The sequence below is a fragment of the Syngnathoides biaculeatus genome, chromosome 16 (genome assembly GCF_019802595.1).
Source record: "Syngnathoides biaculeatus isolate LvHL_M chromosome 16, ASM1980259v1, whole genome shotgun sequence".
NCBI classification, from domain to species: Eukaryota; Metazoa; Chordata; class Actinopteri; order Syngnathiformes; family Syngnathidae; genus Syngnathoides; species Syngnathoides biaculeatus.
In genome coordinates this window covers 13,819,072-13,839,329 of record NC_084655.1, presented here as the reverse complement: position 1 = coordinate 13,839,329, position 20,258 = coordinate 13,819,072, and positions in this window count along the sequence as shown.

Below are 20,258 nucleotides of genomic sequence, written 5' to 3'. Positions count from 1 at the left end.
CTACAGCACAACTAATTCATGTTCTAAAATCGCATTGGTCATGCTGTCAGGACGCATTTTCATAGATGCAATTAAAACAACACCATCATCCACATAATCAATGACACCACAAAGCAAGCGAGCTGCCAGTTGGTGCCCTTAGGCTGGTGTGAAACACAGTGGACACGCACATGAACACCCAAAAACTATCCACACAAAACTTCTCCACAGCTTGCTTGAAATACAGCACACGGTGTCTGGATGAGTGTTGATGTCACTTAAAGAAAAGAACAAACATAAGGGCAGAGGAGAGAAAGAGGGTGGTGTCACATACCATCACTGTTGAGGGGTCAGTGTGCGATGACATAGCCAAGACGGACACGACTGCCAGCAGGTCTGTACGTACACGCATGTACGCACACGCACGCTTTGGCGAGGGCAGATATCATGGGACCTGACGTGGGTTTGGGGTTTTCGTCTGATTGGCTGTCAGATGCACTCTGGTTGTCCTGACAATGGCTGTCCCTGCGGGACACCGGCGGCCTGAGCACAGTATGACGGCGAGCTGCGACAGTGATGTGGCAATGGGGAAACATCCAAAAAGTTCAATTTTCACTCCAATGTTATTGGTTTGTCACAGCATTTAATCTTTGTTTTGGATAAATCTGTGGCCAGGATTGGACACCCTGGAGGCTGAGGCCCCATTATACTGCTTCTCTGTTGTCCAATAGTTGCTTCTCTACATAAGGGGTCTGCAATCTCTTTCACTGTGAGAGCAATTTTGACCGAATTTGAATATATGAATTCCATAAACTACACCCACAGCTCAAACACAGTTACATTTACCAGGAGCTAACAGCACTGGAGAACATGCGCTTCATTACTTAAAAAAAAAAAAAAAAAAAAAAGGCCATTTTTAAAAGCAAGATCAAGAGTCCTTTTTGCAATGGTTAATTCATATATTTCAAATCTGCAATCTTTAATGTGACAACTACCTTCAGGAATCACGCTTATACTCCGTCAGGCCCACAGGGGAAAAATCATACAGGATTCACACCAGGCTGAGTTGTGATATATTAAAACCATCATCTTCTCATGTTATGCAGGTGCAAACAAAAAACTTTTATAGCAACATATTTCATAAAAATACACCACAAACGACCAATGACTTGCACAGAAAAAAAAACTTACTGTTTGTTCCACTTATGTTCCTTTCAGCTTTCATTGGTGGCTATGTGGAAGAAAACACAGAGTACAATTAGGCAATTCAGTACTGTATTAATATGGAAGATTTTCAACAGACAGCAATTAACACATTAATAATGTGAATGTGGTGCATAAATTAAGAACCTGTATAATGTTAAGCAGCATTATAATAATTAAATCCCATACTGTGTTATAAAATGCAATGTGTTTTGCAGGGGATTAAACGGATCAAACTACTCATTTACCATTGATGTTTTCTTTTGAAAAAGGTTTCAATGTCAGGTTTGCAGACATACGTATAGTGCTTCTCCCATTATGACAATCTCACGGTGGGTATAAAGGACAGCAAAGTAACTTTTTTTTCTTTTTTTTTTACAGGCTGTAGTTCGCTAACAAAGGTGCCATTTGCCTCGATGTGATATCATCAAAGTGTCTGACTGCCATTGATTTATGTTGCCGCTCTTTCATGACCAAGCCCCATTTGCACATCAGCACAGTATGACTTTATCTATTATTGCGTTACAGGATTGCAGGAGGCATATTCACGTAAACTTTATCGGGAATTAATAGCATATGAATGACTGTGCACAGTTCATTTATTTGTTTGCTACGATAACACATTCAGGTAAGAACTTTCAGTATTACTGCTAATCACAAATTTCCTACTTCATCTTAAGTGTGTGAGTGTTTACATTCTGTGTGTACACATTGTCTTTTCTCACTTCTTTCCATTCGGGAGGAAATAGTGTCATTAAAAGGCGATTCTGTTGCCACAGTGTGTTATTTTCTCGGATAAATGAAGCTTCAGGAGAGGCACATTCAGAGCAGAACAAATAATTTTTCTCTCTACTCATACACGTACGTACACACTCATTCACCTTACATCGTTTGACCTGAAACCTTGATGCTTGATGCCCGGTGCAGCCCAGGCCACCGCCTATAAATAGCAGAAATTTAGAGCAGGAGTGAACTGGACATCTCAAAGATTAATTGCACCACTCAACATGCATATCACTAGTTTTTGTTCCCTTAATCTTACCTCCTTCTTCCTTCTTGTTGTAGCAAATGAAATCTACTGTATGTCGACATGCTTGCCTTGTTTGCCCAAGATGTACTATGTTGTTGGGTTTTGGTATTTTTTAATCCTCCTCTGCATTCAAGTCTTTCTCTTTTTGTCCTGTTCAGCTATAAGGTCAAGCAGAAAGAAAGCTCTATCCCTTTTATCAAGGAACAGTTTTCTGTGTCACAGTGGACCTTTTAAACTGCCACTGTTCTAAGTGTAAACGTAGCCTGAGGTTGAACACAATCTTTATCATGACAGTTGAATAACAAGTGGCAATTGCAAAGTATGCGCTTCTTCTCTTGACACCCTTCTACTCGTGGTGGAGAAAAGAAAAAAACACTAATCATGACACTTTTATAGACTGGCTTTTATGTGATTTTGTCTTCTTTCCCCTTTTTATTGGAAACCTACGATACATCAGCCCTCCTGGTTTCACTTCATGTCACTGGATTCTTGCATTGCTTGGGATTGTGAATTGCTTTTATATGATAGATTCAATGACTGTTGATATCTATTTATCTATCTGTTTTTAAAGGTGCTATATCAATAAAGTTACTATTAATAAAAACATGCAGAGAATATTTTGATTCCTTTTATTATCCCAGGGATCTTTGATATGGGTTGCGCGACGGTGCAGCTGGTAAAGCGTTGGCCTCCCGGTTCTGAGTTCCCGGGATCGATCCCAGACCCGCCTGTGTGGAGTTTGTATGTTCTCCCCATGCCTGTGTTGGTTTTCTCCGGGCACTCCGGTTTCCTCTCACATTCCCAAAAAAAAAACCCCAAAAAAACAAAAAACATGCAACATTAATTGGACACTCTAAATTGCCACTAGGTGTGATTCTGGCTGTTTGTCTCTATGTGGCCTGCGATTGGCTGGCAACCAGTTCAGGGTGTACCCCGCCTCCTGCCCGTTGACTACTGAGATAGGCTACAGCACTCCCCGCGACCTTTGTGAGGATAAGCGGCAAAGAAAATCGATGGATGGATGGATGTTTGATATGAGATCATCTACCGTATTGTAGGTGTGGCAGGATTGTGCAATATTCTGATGATATTTCTATTATTGTTTCTCTTTCACCCTCACCCTTATTAACAGTTGGATGACTGCTGAGTAAACATTTCTTTGCGAGAGTTTGTAAATTTCATTTAGAATAAATCTGATTCCTTCAAGCCCAAGATTGCTGAGCGTGCACAGGATACAACGATTCCTGTGCACATACCCTCAAAAGAACACCTGCACCTTACCGTTAGCAAGCAAGCAGCTCAGCTGGCAAGTGCTTCACTTAAAAGAACTTCAAAACATGCAAGGACCGCAGATGCTCGCCTCACATAAAATTGTCGACCAGGCGAGCCGCAGGCTTCTTTTATTTAGCCCAATTTCACTGCAATCTGTAAAAAAAAAAAAAAAAATCATGCAAGCAGTGTTGGGGTGATTACTTAGGAAATATAATTTGTTACAATTACAAGTTACCCTGTTGAAAATGTATAAGTGTAACTAAATTACTTTCTCAAAGTAAATAATTAGATCTGAACACATTTCAATTATTCTCCTTAATTTTGAATGAACGCATCAATAGAACCCACACGTCCTTGAAAAAGTGGAATTAACATTTGTTCTTTATGCCAATATAACAATTAAAATACATGAGGTACATTTTAATGTTTCCACATTCCCACATTTATGAAAGAAAACCATCACACTTTTTGTGGAAAAGCTATGATAAACCATCAAATCTGGTAAATGTTATTTAAATGTTGAGCCGCAGCAAGAAATAGATTATGTGGAAAACTCCATTAGTAATTTTGTCCTTGCTGTTTGATACAGCTGGGGCAATATTTATTAAAATAGATAAACAGGACAAAGCAAAATATGTAAACTATATCCAATGTGAGATTACACTACGTGGATATACAATACAATATTTAAAATTAATTACCTGTGCTCACAGCCTACTGACTTGATATTGCCCTTGTTCAATGTGTCACTGATCTTCCCTTAATTTGTCCTTTTTTTTTTTTTTCCTAGGTCGAGTCTCGGACAAGAACATGACAGAATTTATTGTCTATATTTTTTTTCTACAAACATCCTCAAAACAATGAAGTTTTTTCATGCAGGAGTCATTTTTTTTTTCTTTGATTATGTTTCGTTTTTGTTAAGGTATTACATCTACAGAATTGAATTGTTAGGACACTTTACATTCAGCATAGATTTGCATATGGAGCTCGTGCACCCATGTCATAAAATCACGTGACATCGCCATATTGCCGGTCAAACAGAGCATTGTGGCAAGTTAATTCCACTGAGATGAAACGAAAATATCCAGAGTTTTGTCCGATACCGTTAAACCTTTAGAACAGGGGTGTCAAACTCCCTTTGGTCTGCGGGCCGAATACAGCTTAATTTGAGATCAAGCGGGCCGGACCAGTAAACTCATTGCAAAATTACATAGAACTAACAATAAGCCCACTTTTTTCCTTTGTATTAGTCACTAATACTAATAATTAGTGCAAAGAATGAGTAAATTATCAAAATGTTTATTAACAGAATTTTCCTTTTACATTATGCACAATATATTATGAACAAGAGAATAACATAAGAACATAAATAAAGTATGTGCAATTTTAACAACACTTTTACACAGTTAAACATATATTTAAGTGTGTTGTACATAAAACTGATCACAGAAATAGTAACAATGTTCCAAAAACATTTAATACCAGCCTTGTGGAACTTAAAAACAGTATTTTTCAACATCTGGAAAGCAATTTGAACAAATGAATAACTTTCACAGCAATTATTCGTCTTGCTTGGAATTTGCCCTTGAAACTTGACATCATTTATCCTGCACAAGTGCATCAATATGAGGCATCCTGTCCTGAGAAGCAACCAATTTCAGAATCTCATTCAAATGCTTATGTGTGAGCTTTGAGCGCAGCTTTGTTTTATTAATGTTCATTAGTGAGAAGACTTGCTCACAAAGGTAGGTTGTCCCAAACATGGACAATGTTTTAGCAGCTCGTGCTGTCAATGCGGGATAGCCTGGTAGGAGGTACTTGTAAAATGTGTCCAAGCTTACAGAGGCAAATCTGTCCTTCAGTTCTACATCACACTGCAAATCAATGATTTCAAGTTGCATGGCAACGGGCAAATCAGAAGCTTTGACTGTGAATGGTGAGCGAAAAACTGCAAAATCTGTTTCGAGTTCGCTAAAAACCTGAAATCTTTTCTCAAACTCCATCAACAGCCCTGAAATCTTCTCTTTGTACCGTTTCACGTCAGAATTAACGCTTGCTGCGCACATATCTTTTAAACAGGGAAAATGAGCAGGGTCACCGCTTGCCACCTGCGTCTCCCATAACCCGAGCTTTAACTTGAATGCACGTATGCTGTCATAATACCGTGTTACGATTTTTTTACGTCCCTGCAACATTTTGTTAAGAATATTCAAGTGCTCAGTGATGTCAACCATAAACGCAAGGTCCTGCAGCCACAGATGGCACTGTAATTCCTTAACAGGTTTACCTTTTTTCTCCATGAATTGTCCGATTTCATCACGTAAATCAAAGAAGCGCTTTAGCACAGCACCTCTGCTTAACCATCGTACGTTCCTGTGATAAGGCACACCATGGATAATGTTACAGTCACTGAGAAAGCTGTCAAATTGACGATGATTGAGACCTCTGGCTCGGATGAAATTAACAGTTCGGACAACCACCTCCATGTCGTGATCCATTCTTAGCGATTTGCTGCATAATGCCTCCTGATGCAAAATGCAATGAAATGTCCAAAAATTACCTCCCCCATTTGCGGCTTGTACTTTATCTCTGATCTTTGTCACAACACCTGCCTTTTTACCGATCATTGACGGCGCACCATCAGTAGCCAGGCTTACGGCGCGTGACCAGTCCGCTCCGACTCTGTCCAGCGCTCCGACGACGGAGCTGAAAATGTCCTCAGCTGTTGTGCTGTCGATCGTCGGCACCAGCTCGAGAAACTCCTCTGTGACATTCAAAGTCTTGTCAACTCCACAAATGAATATGGCCAGTTGAGCGACGTCCGTGATATCAGTACTCTCATCAATCGCAACTGAAAATCCCACAAATGACCCCACTTTGCGTTTTAGTTGGTGGTCCAAATCTGCAGAGAGTTCCGAAATCCTGTCTGCCACGGTATTTCTTGTCAAGCTTATATTGGCGAAAGCATGTCGCTTCTCAGGACACACAATTTCAGCAGCCGTCAGCAAGCAGTTTTTGATGAACTCTCCATCACTGTACGGCTTTGATGCCATTGCTACTTGGCTCGCAATTAGGTAGCTGGCTTTCACCGCAGCATCACTGGCTTCTCGGCTCCGGGTGAAAACAGATTGCTGTTTCTTCAGACGCGCCATCATTTCATTTACCTTCTGTTTTCTCAATTCTCCATGCAAACTGTTGTATTTTTCACCATGCTGAGTTTCGTAATGGCGCCGAATATTGTATTCTTTAAGCACCGAAACTTGCTGCTGGCACACCAGGCACACGGGTTTCCCATTCACCTCCGTGAACATATAAGAACATGTCCATTTTTCTTGAAAAGTCCGACACTCTGTGTCTACTTTTCTCCTTTTTGACAAAGACATTTTGCTGATGAGGGTGTGAGGCAAACGGAAAAGTAGATAATGCAATTGTCGCCAATAGACGCTGTACAGACGTTCAATTTTACCAGGTTAAGGTGGTCCTAGTTCCGCCGCAGTGTTGCTTTCATGTTGTCTGCACGTACTAAAACACTGCGCCCCCTAGCGGATAATACAAGAACTACAAATTTTAAAGAAAATTCACATTTTTTTTATACAACGCAGCTTTCTTCCCCGGGCCGTACCAAACCACCAGACGGGCCGGATCCGGCCCGTAGGCCGTAGGTTTGACACCCCTGCTTTAGAAGGTAATAATAAGTGAAGGACGTGGAAAAATTAGAGACACTTGGCATAGAGCATCCATATTTAATGCCGAAGTCCATGTTTTCACCGAAAAGAAAGTGGACTGTTAATTTGCTTCTGCTTCTCTTGGACAACTGGATATACACGTTTCTGGTAAATAACTCGTCGAGACTTACACAGAAAAGTTTGAAAGCGTATTAGAGTCTGGACGCATACAAATACTTCATTGCTGGATCTGTTCTCAATCAGGCATAAATCCCACATAGTGATGGACCCACTCAGATTTTTTTTCCAATACAAATATCAATATTTTACACAAACTCACATTCATTAACGTTGAATGGAAAAAAATTAGGACAGGGAGTCGTCTCCTCCGTACATGGAAGCGTATTGCGGCCATACGTTAACCTCTGTAAACCTCTCTGCGACAGCCTTTTTTTTTTTTTTTTTTTTAAATACGCATTGTTCTCAAATGAGTCAATTTGGGATTATAAATACCTCTTGCGCATTTGAGATAGACAAAAATAATTCCTAACTGAAATGAAATGATTGCTACACAGACATGTGTATTTCGTTGGGCACCATCCATCGCGTTTAATTGACCAAATCCATTGAGCTTTTCTTGTCTTTTCAGCTGAAAAGAAGAATGTTTTCCTTGTAGAACTGTCTCGTCTATATTGACAACCAACAGCATAATAGGTCTCGGGCATTGGGAAAAGTGTACTCCAGTTCAGCCGACTCCCGAGCAACTTTATTTGACCGGCAACCCATCAATCTTGTCTGGTCTTTTCAGCTGGTGTTCTATAGAATGATATCTTTGAACAACTGTGTCATCTATTGTGACAATGGACAGCACAACAAGTCTCGGGGAATTTGATAAATCTGCTCCGTTTCAACGGCTCCCGCACTGCAGAGCAGCTAAGTTTGACCCCCAATAAGGCGCCGTGCAAACTGTGATGTCTCGTGCATGAGCTTTGTAGGTCCAATGCCATACAAAATGCTTCTCTCCAACTCACACGCACACCTGAGTAGGTACAGGTGTCCGTGTGTGCGTGTCTCAGATCCATGTACTGGCCAAAAGGGTCTGATTGCTATCGGATAATAGAAGGGTATGTCAAGATTGATTTCTCCCTCAGCGGAGTCTGTTTCTCTTTAACCTCCTCATTTACAACCTTTGTTGCCTCAATCACATCTGTCATTTATCTTTTTCTTCTCTTCATTCTATTGGTGTTTTTTTTTTGGTTGTATTTTTTGGTAATGTTTTAATTTCACTGAATAGAACCATTAAAGTGCAAGTTTAATTTGGAACGACCTCTCATCTCTTTGCAAATTATTTAATCCCATCTAAATAAACATGCAATTCTATTCATCACAGACTTAGGTAAGACACTGAATTTCGTGGCATCAAAACCAAAACAAGACCTTGCACACACGCACAAAGACATGATTTGAGAGAATGCAATTTTAAATTTGATTAACCTTTTTAGTACAGAAGGGTTAACCCTGCACAGACTTGGCAATTGCCTTTTCCTTATGCATGGAGAAAGATGTTTCAGGAGAAGAAGAATGTGACTAGAGAAGAACGAGAACCCCTACCTCTTGTGGTTTATTGTTCATAACTCAGCTAAATCACAGATTTTTTGGGAATGTTTTTTTTTTAATAGTACACACCCAAGTCCTAATTTAGAGTTTTACGCATCCAATGTAGTCTCATGTTGTGCTGGTACATACTGAGAAGAACTGAGCTTTACTGGGAGGGATGCAGTTTAATTAACAAAAAAAAAAAAAAAAAGACGAGGCATTGAAGGTCCCCAACTGTGCTCCAATAATAGTCGTCCCTCCCACAGAGCAGAGAGTTTATGTATGAGTATTGTATATGTATTTTCTGCTTATGTGTCATTGCTCTTTGTGTGTTAGATTAGCAGTTGTTTGAAGGTTTATCATAACATCATTCCTAAATTAAGTTACCATCTTGACGATATTTTGTATTCTATGTTAGCATTGGGTAAGCAGATCTAGATTAGGTTTGGATGTACATTTTTAATTTTAAATTTTCTTTTGTTTTAGTGTCAGTATAGTAGAGTTCTACTAGGAGTGAGAGCTTAACAGCTTGAAGCAAACATGCTTTACCTCTTTTTTTCGAGAACTTTGTGAACAAGAGAATATTCACTAAAAAATGCTTAAAAATGTTTTAATATATTTAAGATCGTTTTAATACAGCTAAAACTTTTCAAAGGGGAATGGTAGTGGTAAAATTTTAAAACGATTATATACTGTACTATATAAAAATACAATTTCAATCAAACTGTTCTAACTTATCTTAAGGCATTTTCGTTGTCGCTAAACTTAAGAGATGTAACAATGTTCATGAAAATTCATCTTTTCATGATGTCATTATTGACTAATAGGGAATCAGTCATTTTTTTCAACCATTAGGATAATTACTAAATCCAATTGAATTAGTTTGACCTCGTTCAGTGAAACAAAGTGATGATAAAAAAAAGAAGCTAATTCTCTCTGGTAACAGCTATAAGACTAATGTTGATGTTATTTCTTTGTTATGAAAACAACTGCTGCACCAAATAAGGAGTTTTGCTGGTGAGTAAGCATGGAGCTATTATGACGTACAATATTCTTTTTGTTTATTCATCTCTGTTGACCGAGAGTCTGTGCTGGCCAGAGTATTTTTTTTTCCCGAGGTGTGAGATCTCAGATGAAAATTGGAAAAGTAATGGATGTGAAAGGGACACAAAGCGTGCTTCACGACAACTCACCGGTGAGTCTTTGAGAGATTATGTGTTCTGACACTTGAGACCGTCACGTGAGAATAATTGGCCTCTGGAAAGAACAATGCAAAAACAATCAACTTGGGAATACGATGTGAAGTTCCCATTTCCTAAAAATGCACGTTTGTCAGAGTGGGAAAGAGGGGGGTGGGGGTGGGAATGAGAGAGAGAGAGAGAGAGAAAGAGAGAGAGAGAGAGAGAGAGAGAGAGAGAGAGTCTCCAGTCATTGATGGAATCTGATGGACAAGATAACAGGCGATGCGAGGATGAGATTGATCGGGATATGAATACTAATAGTGTTCTTGTTGAAGCATCCTGGGATCCTTAGATCACACCTCAACCCTTCTTTCATTTCCTCCACACTTCCTTCATGATCCTTTCATCCCTCCCCACTTGTTCTCGTTCTCGCTCAGGCTGCTTGCTCTCTTTTTGTCCCCCTAATTCTCTCCTTCATCTCTCCGCTGCTCCCTTTTCTCTTATCTCTCTGTGGAAACAAACACATTAGCAGAGATCAGGGAGGGAATCGCGTCATCTTTAAGTCCTCTGCACCCCTGCTGCTGCCCAGCAGAGCGTTACGCAGTGCAGCGTTAATGTGTATGGGTGTTGCGCTTTTTCTTTCTTTCTTTCTCTTTTTTTTTTTTTTTTTTTACGTTAACACATGATTAAGCATGTGCATGCCTATTCGTGCCCAAAATGCAGAAGTTACAAATGCGTGTGTGCCTGCGAGAGGAGGCTATACTGCCCTCTCCTATGCTGCAGGCAAGGAGGAGAGAGTGGGGGAATGTGCTTGCCACTGCAGTAAGTGTGGGGGAAAAAGAGGGAGCTGTAAAAGTTGCTGAGGCAAACAAAAGAAAGGAAGGAGACAGTAGGAGTCTCTCATCCTTAATTAGACTTTCCACTCTTCTATCTTTTTTGAAGAACTGAAGGATGAACTTTTTTTGTCTGCTTCCTTGTCTTCTGCAAACATTTGTTGTATCCCTTCTGCTCTCATCACACCCCTATCTCACTCCGGTAAAGGTCTGTACATACCCCGCAAGAACAGAAAAATGTGTCCTCGTTCTCTGGGCGAAGAGTGACGTAATTCTTTTCTCACAGCTTCTTCTTGAAACTGCTTTTTTATGCATGGGTTCTGACCAATTTTTCCTGTAATTAATTTTTCATGTGTTTAGGCAAACACACTAAGACCCTGAGACATCCCTTTAACCATTACAACGTGTCATCCATTGAAGTTACATGGCTTATTGAAATGAATCAGATTACAGCATTTTCATTCCTGTCAGAATACTTTTGTTAAGAACAATTTCATTTAAGTTTTTGCAGCCCGTAAGGACGGTGCCATTGTAAACGTCGGCTGCATAAATACGTGAACACCTCACTCATCGAATCACTTTGCAAAATGGCACAGACAGAATAGTTGTATGTTGTATTATACTTTCAATTTGTGTTGTATTATTATTTTTTTTTTTTGTGCCCAATGCAGATTGTCCTTGTGCAGAGACTACACCAGCAGTACACCATTGCGCACGTGCGCAGTTTAGAGGGAACATTGATTCTGACAGCCATTTGTTATTGATCAGAAATTTGAAGTGGGCACATTAATGTAGAAAACCCAAAAAGTTACTCCGACTTCTCCGCTGGCTCAGCGTGCAGTTTGTACATCAATGGATAATTTTGAGGATTTTGTTAAAGCTGAGAAGAATTATTTATTTGTACATACTGTAACACTATCTTTTAAGGCATATAAATGCACTGGTAAAATACTGTTTGAGATTTCCTGTCGTGGAGATGGTACAGAGACAAATCCTGCCCATTGCCCTATACCAAGCCACTACTATTTCCAGGCCCAGATTGTGTTAGGATGGGCATCTGGCATGAAACCGTCCAAAACAAATCATGCCAGAGACTCACTGTGGCAAGCGACCCCTCACGGGACAAGTTGATTTTCGCGGATCAATTTTAAGGCCTGTAATAATTTGTGCAGAGGTAGCCCAGATTTTGTGTCCCCAGGAGAGTGTTTATGGCAAAAGAAGACGATACCGTTTGGACAAATCTGGGACAAAATAAAGAAAAGTTGTGACACCGGCAGGCAGAAATCAATACCAGAACTGTTGACCTTGCTGCAGTCGCACAACATGGTAAAAGGCTGCCAATTGAATTATTTTAGCAATTCAGGTAAAAAACGGTGCCCTTCAAATATTCCGCTGGAGTGAATGAAAGAGTGGCTTTCACACTCTCTGTGAAATATTGTAAAGTGTAAATCATTGCCATGTAGAGTAATAGGTAATAATAATAATGTCGCTGAGTGGGATGGTCCAAAGAGGAGTTATGCAAACAAGGTTGATCTATATAACTTGTCACATCAATGGAACCAACTACAGTAATTTCTTCATTCTTCATTTCTTCATTCAAGTACTGTACATGAGTACTAAAACTTTGGAAGAGTGTCTAGTAGGATGCAGGCTATCTCTGGTTGTACACGTAAGAATTGCTGAATTATTGAATTGAATTACATATTTGAAACATTAAATGCAATCAAGCGTGTGAATGAATCCAGAATCCAGAATGAATGAAAATATCCACCAATGGCAAGAAAATGAAAGGAGATGTTCAGGGAGAGCGTTAAGCTCTTTATAAATTTGCAAATGCATTTAAAACTGTGAGACACAGCAGAAGAAGCAGTCAAAGTACGCTTCAGTTGCCGTTAACGCTTAAGTTCATTTGGATTTAATCTTTAAGCGCTTCCATCCATCTTCTACACTGCTTATCCTCACTAGGGTCGCGGGTATGCTGGAGGCTATCCCAGCTGATTCTGTGCGAGAATCGTACACCCTGAAGTTCCAGACAAGAAACTCCCAGACTATTTCAGGGCACATATAGACAAACAATCTTTCATATTCACATTTAAACCTATAGAATCCACAAAAGTGAGCCTGGATTTGAACCTGAATCCTCGAAAGTGTGACGCAGATGTGCTAACCAGTCACTGTGACACCTCTTGAAGAATGATTTGATTATTCAGGGAATTCTTTAAATGCAACTTTTAGCGTAACATAAAAAAAAAGTGTGTCAGCATTTTAGGACCATCCATGAAAAATATGACTGACTTCCCGGCAAAAAGCGAGTTAAGAAAGAGAAAGCTAAAAAAACTCAAATCCCAGTTGTCCGGATAGTAGTTATTTTTCACATGTACTTCAAAAGAGAAAGCAGCCGCCGAAAAATTGTTGCGGGTGAGTCATGCCATCGTTAAGAACAAGACGTCTTTCCAAGAAGTAGAGATGGTAAAATCGTTGAAGCAGCTGACGCATTGTTCTGGGACTTTTAAAAATAAGGCAGAAATATGATCTCCGATCAAAGCTCTCCAGCTGTCAAGAAGTACAGTTACACGTCGCTGTGAAGCCAAGTGTTTCTCACTGCAGTTTTGGAACTTACTCACAGAGCGAAAGTACCCCATCATGAGGAAATGTGGTATCTTTTTGACTGGATTATTCCGCCTTTTCCCACATAAAGATCCAAATACAGTTCCACCCTTGCTGATGACCATTTGGAAGAGGCTGGCAGTCACACCAGCTAACGTCCCAACCATGCATCCCTGGCTGATGCACTTCAATGCAAGTCATGGGAGTAAACTCAGGTATTAACAAAAAATGTTACATGATTAAATATGTTGACTACGTGCAAGATTGGCTCATGCGGTGATGCAAGGTACATCAAGATACATTGGTGCTGAGCTGTGTCGGTGGCGCAAAATTGTAGTTCACCGGTAGTTCTCTGTGTTCTCAAACTGGAGACATGGTCAGGACCCCACCGCCCCCTCAAAAAACAAAAACAAAAAAAAAAAAACAGGTTGATTGCCAACAATTGGCTGCTTGAACCTACATCTTGGAGCAAAAAAGTTTGGCACTCCTATCTAGATTAGAGAAGAGTCAATCGAGGCCCAGATCTGGGGAAGGGTACTTTTTTTTGGGCTGATGATCAATTTAGAATGTACCCTGCATCTCGGCCAAAAATGGCCGTGATAGGCTCCGGCAAGCCCGCGGAACTAGTGAGGAGAAGCTGTACAGAAAATGCATGAATTTTACAGTTTCGCTAAAGTTCGAGCTTTGTAGTGGATATACCCGCACTTATTATTGTGGAATAAATCTGCAGTGAGTGCCCAAAAAGATTCAGCAAAATTTTCCTAAAATTTTAGATATGATACAGAGCAGTGATTAAGTAGCCTGGTAGGAGGCTTTATGGTTGTTTGAGGCACAAAAGCTTGCACTCCACAAACACAAGAAAAATAGTTTTCCATTTATAAAATCACCACAGCATGCAATCTACTATAAGACATTTGATGATTTAACATCTTCCAGCTGTTGGAGGTCATTGATCTAATAACTTATTTTATTCAGGATATGGTCACTTTAAACTTTTATGAGACTGCCTCCTCCCTGGGAAGCAATTAAAAAGCCCGACGTGTCCTATTAAACGTTTCTCTTTTCCTCCAGTATTTCTAATTAGAGTGTATAATTTCTAGTAGCGTCTGAACCCTACACAAACAGTTTTAAGCTCCGTCTCAGGATGCTGAAAATCCCATGAGAAAGGGTTAGTCATCAAGTGCATAAAAAGAAACATTCACGACCTTGTTGTTGGCAGCATCACGCCTGACGTGATCACTGTGATAAATTCTGCACAAAGTTGTGAAAAACTCCACACACCATTGCCAGGCATTGACCTGTTTCTTGTTTGTTTAGATGCTTTAAAATGTTCGACCCCAGTCATACAGTTCAAAGGTATATACTAAGGAAATGCATGTAAACTTTTTTACTCCTAAATACAGCAGTAAAATGGTTTTTTTTCCCTTAACTAGGCTTGATGAAATGAATTGACGTCATAAGTTCCATAGCTCACTTCCCAAAAAGTTACATGCTTTTGATAAACAAAAGTAGCGCTGTATTATATAAAAACACAATCCAACATAATAACGAGAGAATGCAAAGAATTGAACTTTTTTTCTTTTTTTTTTTAATTCAAGTGTGATTTCTGGATGTTGGATCAAGCTGAATGTATCAACAACAACTGGAGAATAGTCCACAACACCATTTCATGCCATCGAGCTACACAGCTACACCCCCTACCGCCGCTTTGCACTCAGTCACCTCCTTCGGATTACATCATCTGCAGACAATGTAATCTACCTTCTTCCTCCGGTTTTGGAGGTCACCATATGTTCCTCCCACTCCTGGTAGAAAGTGTTCGGTATGGCCATTTGTATCCTTTTTGAAAAGTCTCCATCTGTTCCTTTCCCGAATGCCAAACTTATCCATCAGTTCTTCATCTCCCCCGCTTTCCTTCACCAACATGCCCATTACAATCTGCACCAACAACGACTCTCTCCCTGTCTGGGATGGTCAGAAGTACTTCGTCTAGCTCGCTCCTTCCAGAATTCATCTCTTGGTCACATCTTGCCATGGGGTGTAGCCAGCAGTTATATTTACTCAAGTAATGTTTGACAAACTGTACTTGTCAGAGTACTCTAAATCCAAATCCAAATCTTCCAAGTACCTTACACTTTCAAATATCTGTGGAAAAGGATAAATACTTTTACTCTGTTACAATGATCATCATGCTGCTCGATCCTTTTATTGATATATTCTTGGGTGAGCACATCTATTTTTAGATTCAATCTTGAACTTCTGCATAGGGTGCCCATTGTACCAATCAAATGGGATCGCTTATGTCATTTGACTCCAAATCACCAATCAGACAACACAAGGCAGTCTCATAACTGCACACATTGCCTTTGCGGGGAAGGGCGTCCCAGATGCACACACAATCACGTATGTTTAGCAAACAGCATCTTCATGAAGACATTTAAACAAATCAAGCAAGTAGTGTTTCTCTCGGCCCCAATGTAGAGTGAAGAAAAGTATTTGAACACCCTGCTATATTGCAAGTTCTCCCACCAAGAAATCATGGAGGAGTCTGAAATTTTCATCGTAGATGCATGTCCACTGTGCGAGAGATAATCTAAAAAGAAAAATCGAGAAATCACAATGTATGATTTTTTAACAATTTATTTATGTGATACAGCTGCAAATAAGTATTTGAGCACCAGAGAAAACCAATGTTAATATTTGGTTTTCAATAAAATCATAAACTGTATATGTTGTAGGTTTTTGAGCAGTTACAATTTGAAATGGTGACAGGTGTGTGTCAACCACCATATGATATTTTATTTAATGTTCATGCTCTGATTAAAAAATAAATCAGAAGTTTCAAGTTACTCTTTACTTGAGTATTTTTTTTTCATTGATACTTTCTTACTCCTAAGTAAATACTTGGATGACTCTTACTTGAGTCATATTACTTGAGTAGAATATTTTGCTACACTACCAATTTCTGAGCATAGTCACTAATCACTTTATGCATAACATCTTGAAGTTTCAGCATCATTGCGATCATTGTGATACTCTATTCACCTCCAAAACATTGTCATCTAAAATAACCTATTTTATCTATTTCTCATCCATTTACTCCACGGCAAATTAATTTCAATACTGCCCCTAAATTTTGGATGAACACTAATATTTGCTTGGCAAAGTTTTAATCAAAATGCCCTTCCTGACGTTACCCAGGCTTGGAGCTGGCCTACAGTGTGTACTGGCTTGTGCCCCCCAAAGCGCTGCATTAAATCCGAGAAAAAACAATGCTGCGTTGAAAAGACAATATCAGCAGTCCTACTTGAGGTACAACTTTATTGCTTGTTTTGATTTGCACGTACCAAACTTGATCTGCAATATGTCGCAACATGCTCACACACGAAGCAATGAAGCCATCAAAATGAAGAGCTTTTTCCAAAGAAAAAAACGATTAACCCAAGATGGAAGCAACTACGTGAAGAGCAACAAGCACAAAGTTCCCTGTTATCATAATATATGCAGAATAACAACGAGTTGTATATGTAATCATTAATTTGTACTTGTTTTTATGTCTGAGTTAAACCTGATCTCTAATGCCACACCTCTGGAACTAGAAAGCAATAAATGAAGTGTCGTAGAAGTAGCAGGTAACATAGCCACAGAGAGGAAAAACAGTTCATAAGAGTTAATAACATGTCAAGCGGAATATCCCTGCCAGCGCCGGAGGCTTTTGTTTAAAATCACATTTCTGTGCAGCAAATGTCTGCCCAATAATTCCTACCCAGCCATCAGTGAATCACTTTTAGTCTGAGCACAAGGGCTTTCACTATCTTGTAGGGAGAGTGCTTACTGACGTGATTTGCCCAGTTCCCCTCTCTCTGACTCAAGGTCCACTATCACCACAGCATTATGCACAATACACGCTATTATACGTAGAAAAAACTGATTTCATTTCAAAATCCCACCGTCACTTCCCAACAAGTGAATGGAGATACGCGTGTACACATGTTCATAAAGTACAATGGGCAGCGCTTGAGCAATATCAAGTTCAGGCCCCACTTGAGATGAATTAGAACTCAGAAATATCACCTCGAGATCTTATGGCCGCCCCACACCGTGCATGATGGCTGAACGTGACTCAACTGAGCAATTGTGATCAACTTACTGTCGGTAACTCCCCGCCCGCATAGCTACTGACGTGCTATCATGGAAAAGTTGCAATGTCGAGTGTTCCTACCAGTGAACAACATTTTGAGGCTGTACTGCATTACTTTTTCATTGAACCACAAACAACATGGGACAATTGTCAAGAAAGAAGCCGATTTCCCTGGCCGCCGCAGCTTTGTCACACAAATTACAAACTCCACAAATTTGCTGTACTACAGAAAACCTGGTGCACCTTATACAACCGTACAACACACATTTAGTGGTCCAAACAAATATTACTACACTCAATCTGACTAAAGCATTTTTTTTAATTAAAACACACACAAAAAGAGACATGGGTACAATTATCCAGTAAATTGCAATGAAAAAAGTCAGTATTTGGAACAATCACTGGAGACGGTGCTGAAACACTTTAGTTTTGTTTTCCCACCCTGAGAATGAGACCCGTTCTGTGTTTTAATTTACCCCAAGAGGTCTATTGATTATATCCATTTTATAGTGTTTGCACAAGCTGTAAAACTGCATTGTACCATAGAAAGTGTTATTTGTAATATTTTAGTTGACATATTTAGCAACTTGAGAGAAACAAAATAGTAGACGCAATAGAGATGTATCGTTAAAATCTTTGACAATGTCAATCAAAACCGGGAATTATTTTATTTTGTAAAGTCAGATGTTTGATTCAGTTCTTATACAATATTGGAACTCTTTAAGTTAAGATGTGCGCTGGCAACTGAGATGACGGTGAATGAAAGTCACTCTTGAGCTGATTGGAAGGGCGACACGCCAACTCTCCAGAATTGATTCATTTTGTGATTGAAAGTAGAATATCTGCATTCTGCTGTGATAATTGGCTTGTATTCCCCCTTACTTGGCAAAAAAAGATTAAGTAACACAAATGCCAACACCGAGCCCCCCCAATAGTCACTCTCATTTAAGGAATGAAATGTGTCAATAATCTGAAGAAAAAAAGTTTTGATCTGTCTCTTCTCAAGGTTGAATAAAAGATTGATGGCTAAGCCATCAATATTTATTGATCATTAATAGGATCTCATTTCATCTGATGAAAGTTTAATTTCACAAAAACGTCTGGTCCATTAACTATCCCGCCCACCCCAAAAGGACACAAACACATGTGCACACACACACTGCTGCGTTAACAGTAACATTGAACATTTAACAGTAAATATTTGAATGAGGGTTTGTAACTAAAAAAAAAAACTTTTTCATCTTTGTTAAAACGATAAATAGGACCTCTCAGTAGTTAAATGATTTGTTAAATGATCTGCAAAACAAACAAACAAAACTGCCTCATCTAGTAGGTTTAATGTGATTTGTAAGAAACCACCGTGCTGGAAAATCAAGAACCAATCAGAGACACAGGGTGTCGGGGAAGAGGTCATTTGCCATGCACTCATACCGGGGGCACATCCCATGCAACCTCGTGCTGACCTGTTACCTTGGGCTTCAAGGGCTTTGCTGAAACATTGATAGAATATCCAGCTGTACTGTAACTAAAGAGTTGATCGTCACGGTGACTCATTACCTTCTGTACATAAATATGTGCAAGTGAATGGAAAATAGAAGAGTACAACTGAAGACCTGAAGAAACAACGAGCCCCCTGGAGTCCAGATTTCCCCACGTGCATGCAAGTGAGCACACGCCACGTGGACGTCTCATCGCCTACAGCTGAATTTTGGGTGAAATTTGCATTCACCCTTGAGGCTTCCAACACACCCATTTAATATTCTCCCCGCCATTAAGATGTGATTGCGTTCCCCAAATCTCCCCCTCTCCCCCTCTCGACATCCAAGTGTTCCCCTCCTCCTTATTTAAATAAGTGTTTCAGGTAATAACTTTCGGTTCTGCATAGACTGGCTCTTTTTTTGTCATCAGAGAGTAATTACTGGGGCTCAGTTGACTGCCTATTTTGTGCGCTGTACATATTGTGTATATGCGAGGCTTTATTGCTCCCAGCTCTAATTACGTGCTCCTGCTCCACTGGTGGCCTTGTTGGAGATACGTTCCGTCCTGATTAGCTCAGACGTTGGTCAGCTATAACTCAACCTTGGGCTGACATGGTCTCCCACGCTTATTTACAGTCCCAGAACAAAGTATCTGACAGCTGCAGTCCCAGACAGAGGCAGTAATAATCAGGGTCAGAGGAAAAGGTGGTTTTAATTGACCCAACCTGTGCCTCACAGGGTGCGGAATGAAATTATTCACTCTCTTCTCCTTGCTCCCTCTGCCCCCACCCCCAACTCATTTCCTGCCTCAGAACTGCCAATCCAGCACTTTGAGACTGTTAGCCAAAGTTTGCCACATGCTCTGTCTGTATCTCTTCACTCTGACATCACCTTAGGGACCGTCGCTAGCGCAAACCCAAAAACAGCACTTGTCCACGTACTTTTTTGAGGCCCGACATAAAAGTTACAAATCACATTGGACTTGACACTGCCGAGCAGGCTGCAAGAGACAGTTTATGATTGCTTACAAATACTGTTCAAACTAAAACTGTGTACATTTTTCAATATAATCAAGTACAGAATCTGTCCATTTCCAGTATAGTTTAATAAAGTATGGAAGTCAACGCAGTCAATTTCAAAGTACCTTTTAAAAGAGGTCTTAATATGATAATGTACTAATAATAATATACTGCATGGGTACATTTCAAGCTCATAGCAGCAAAGTAAAATTCTTTATATCTCAAAAAGCCAACACAGTCTTTTTAAAGGTCCA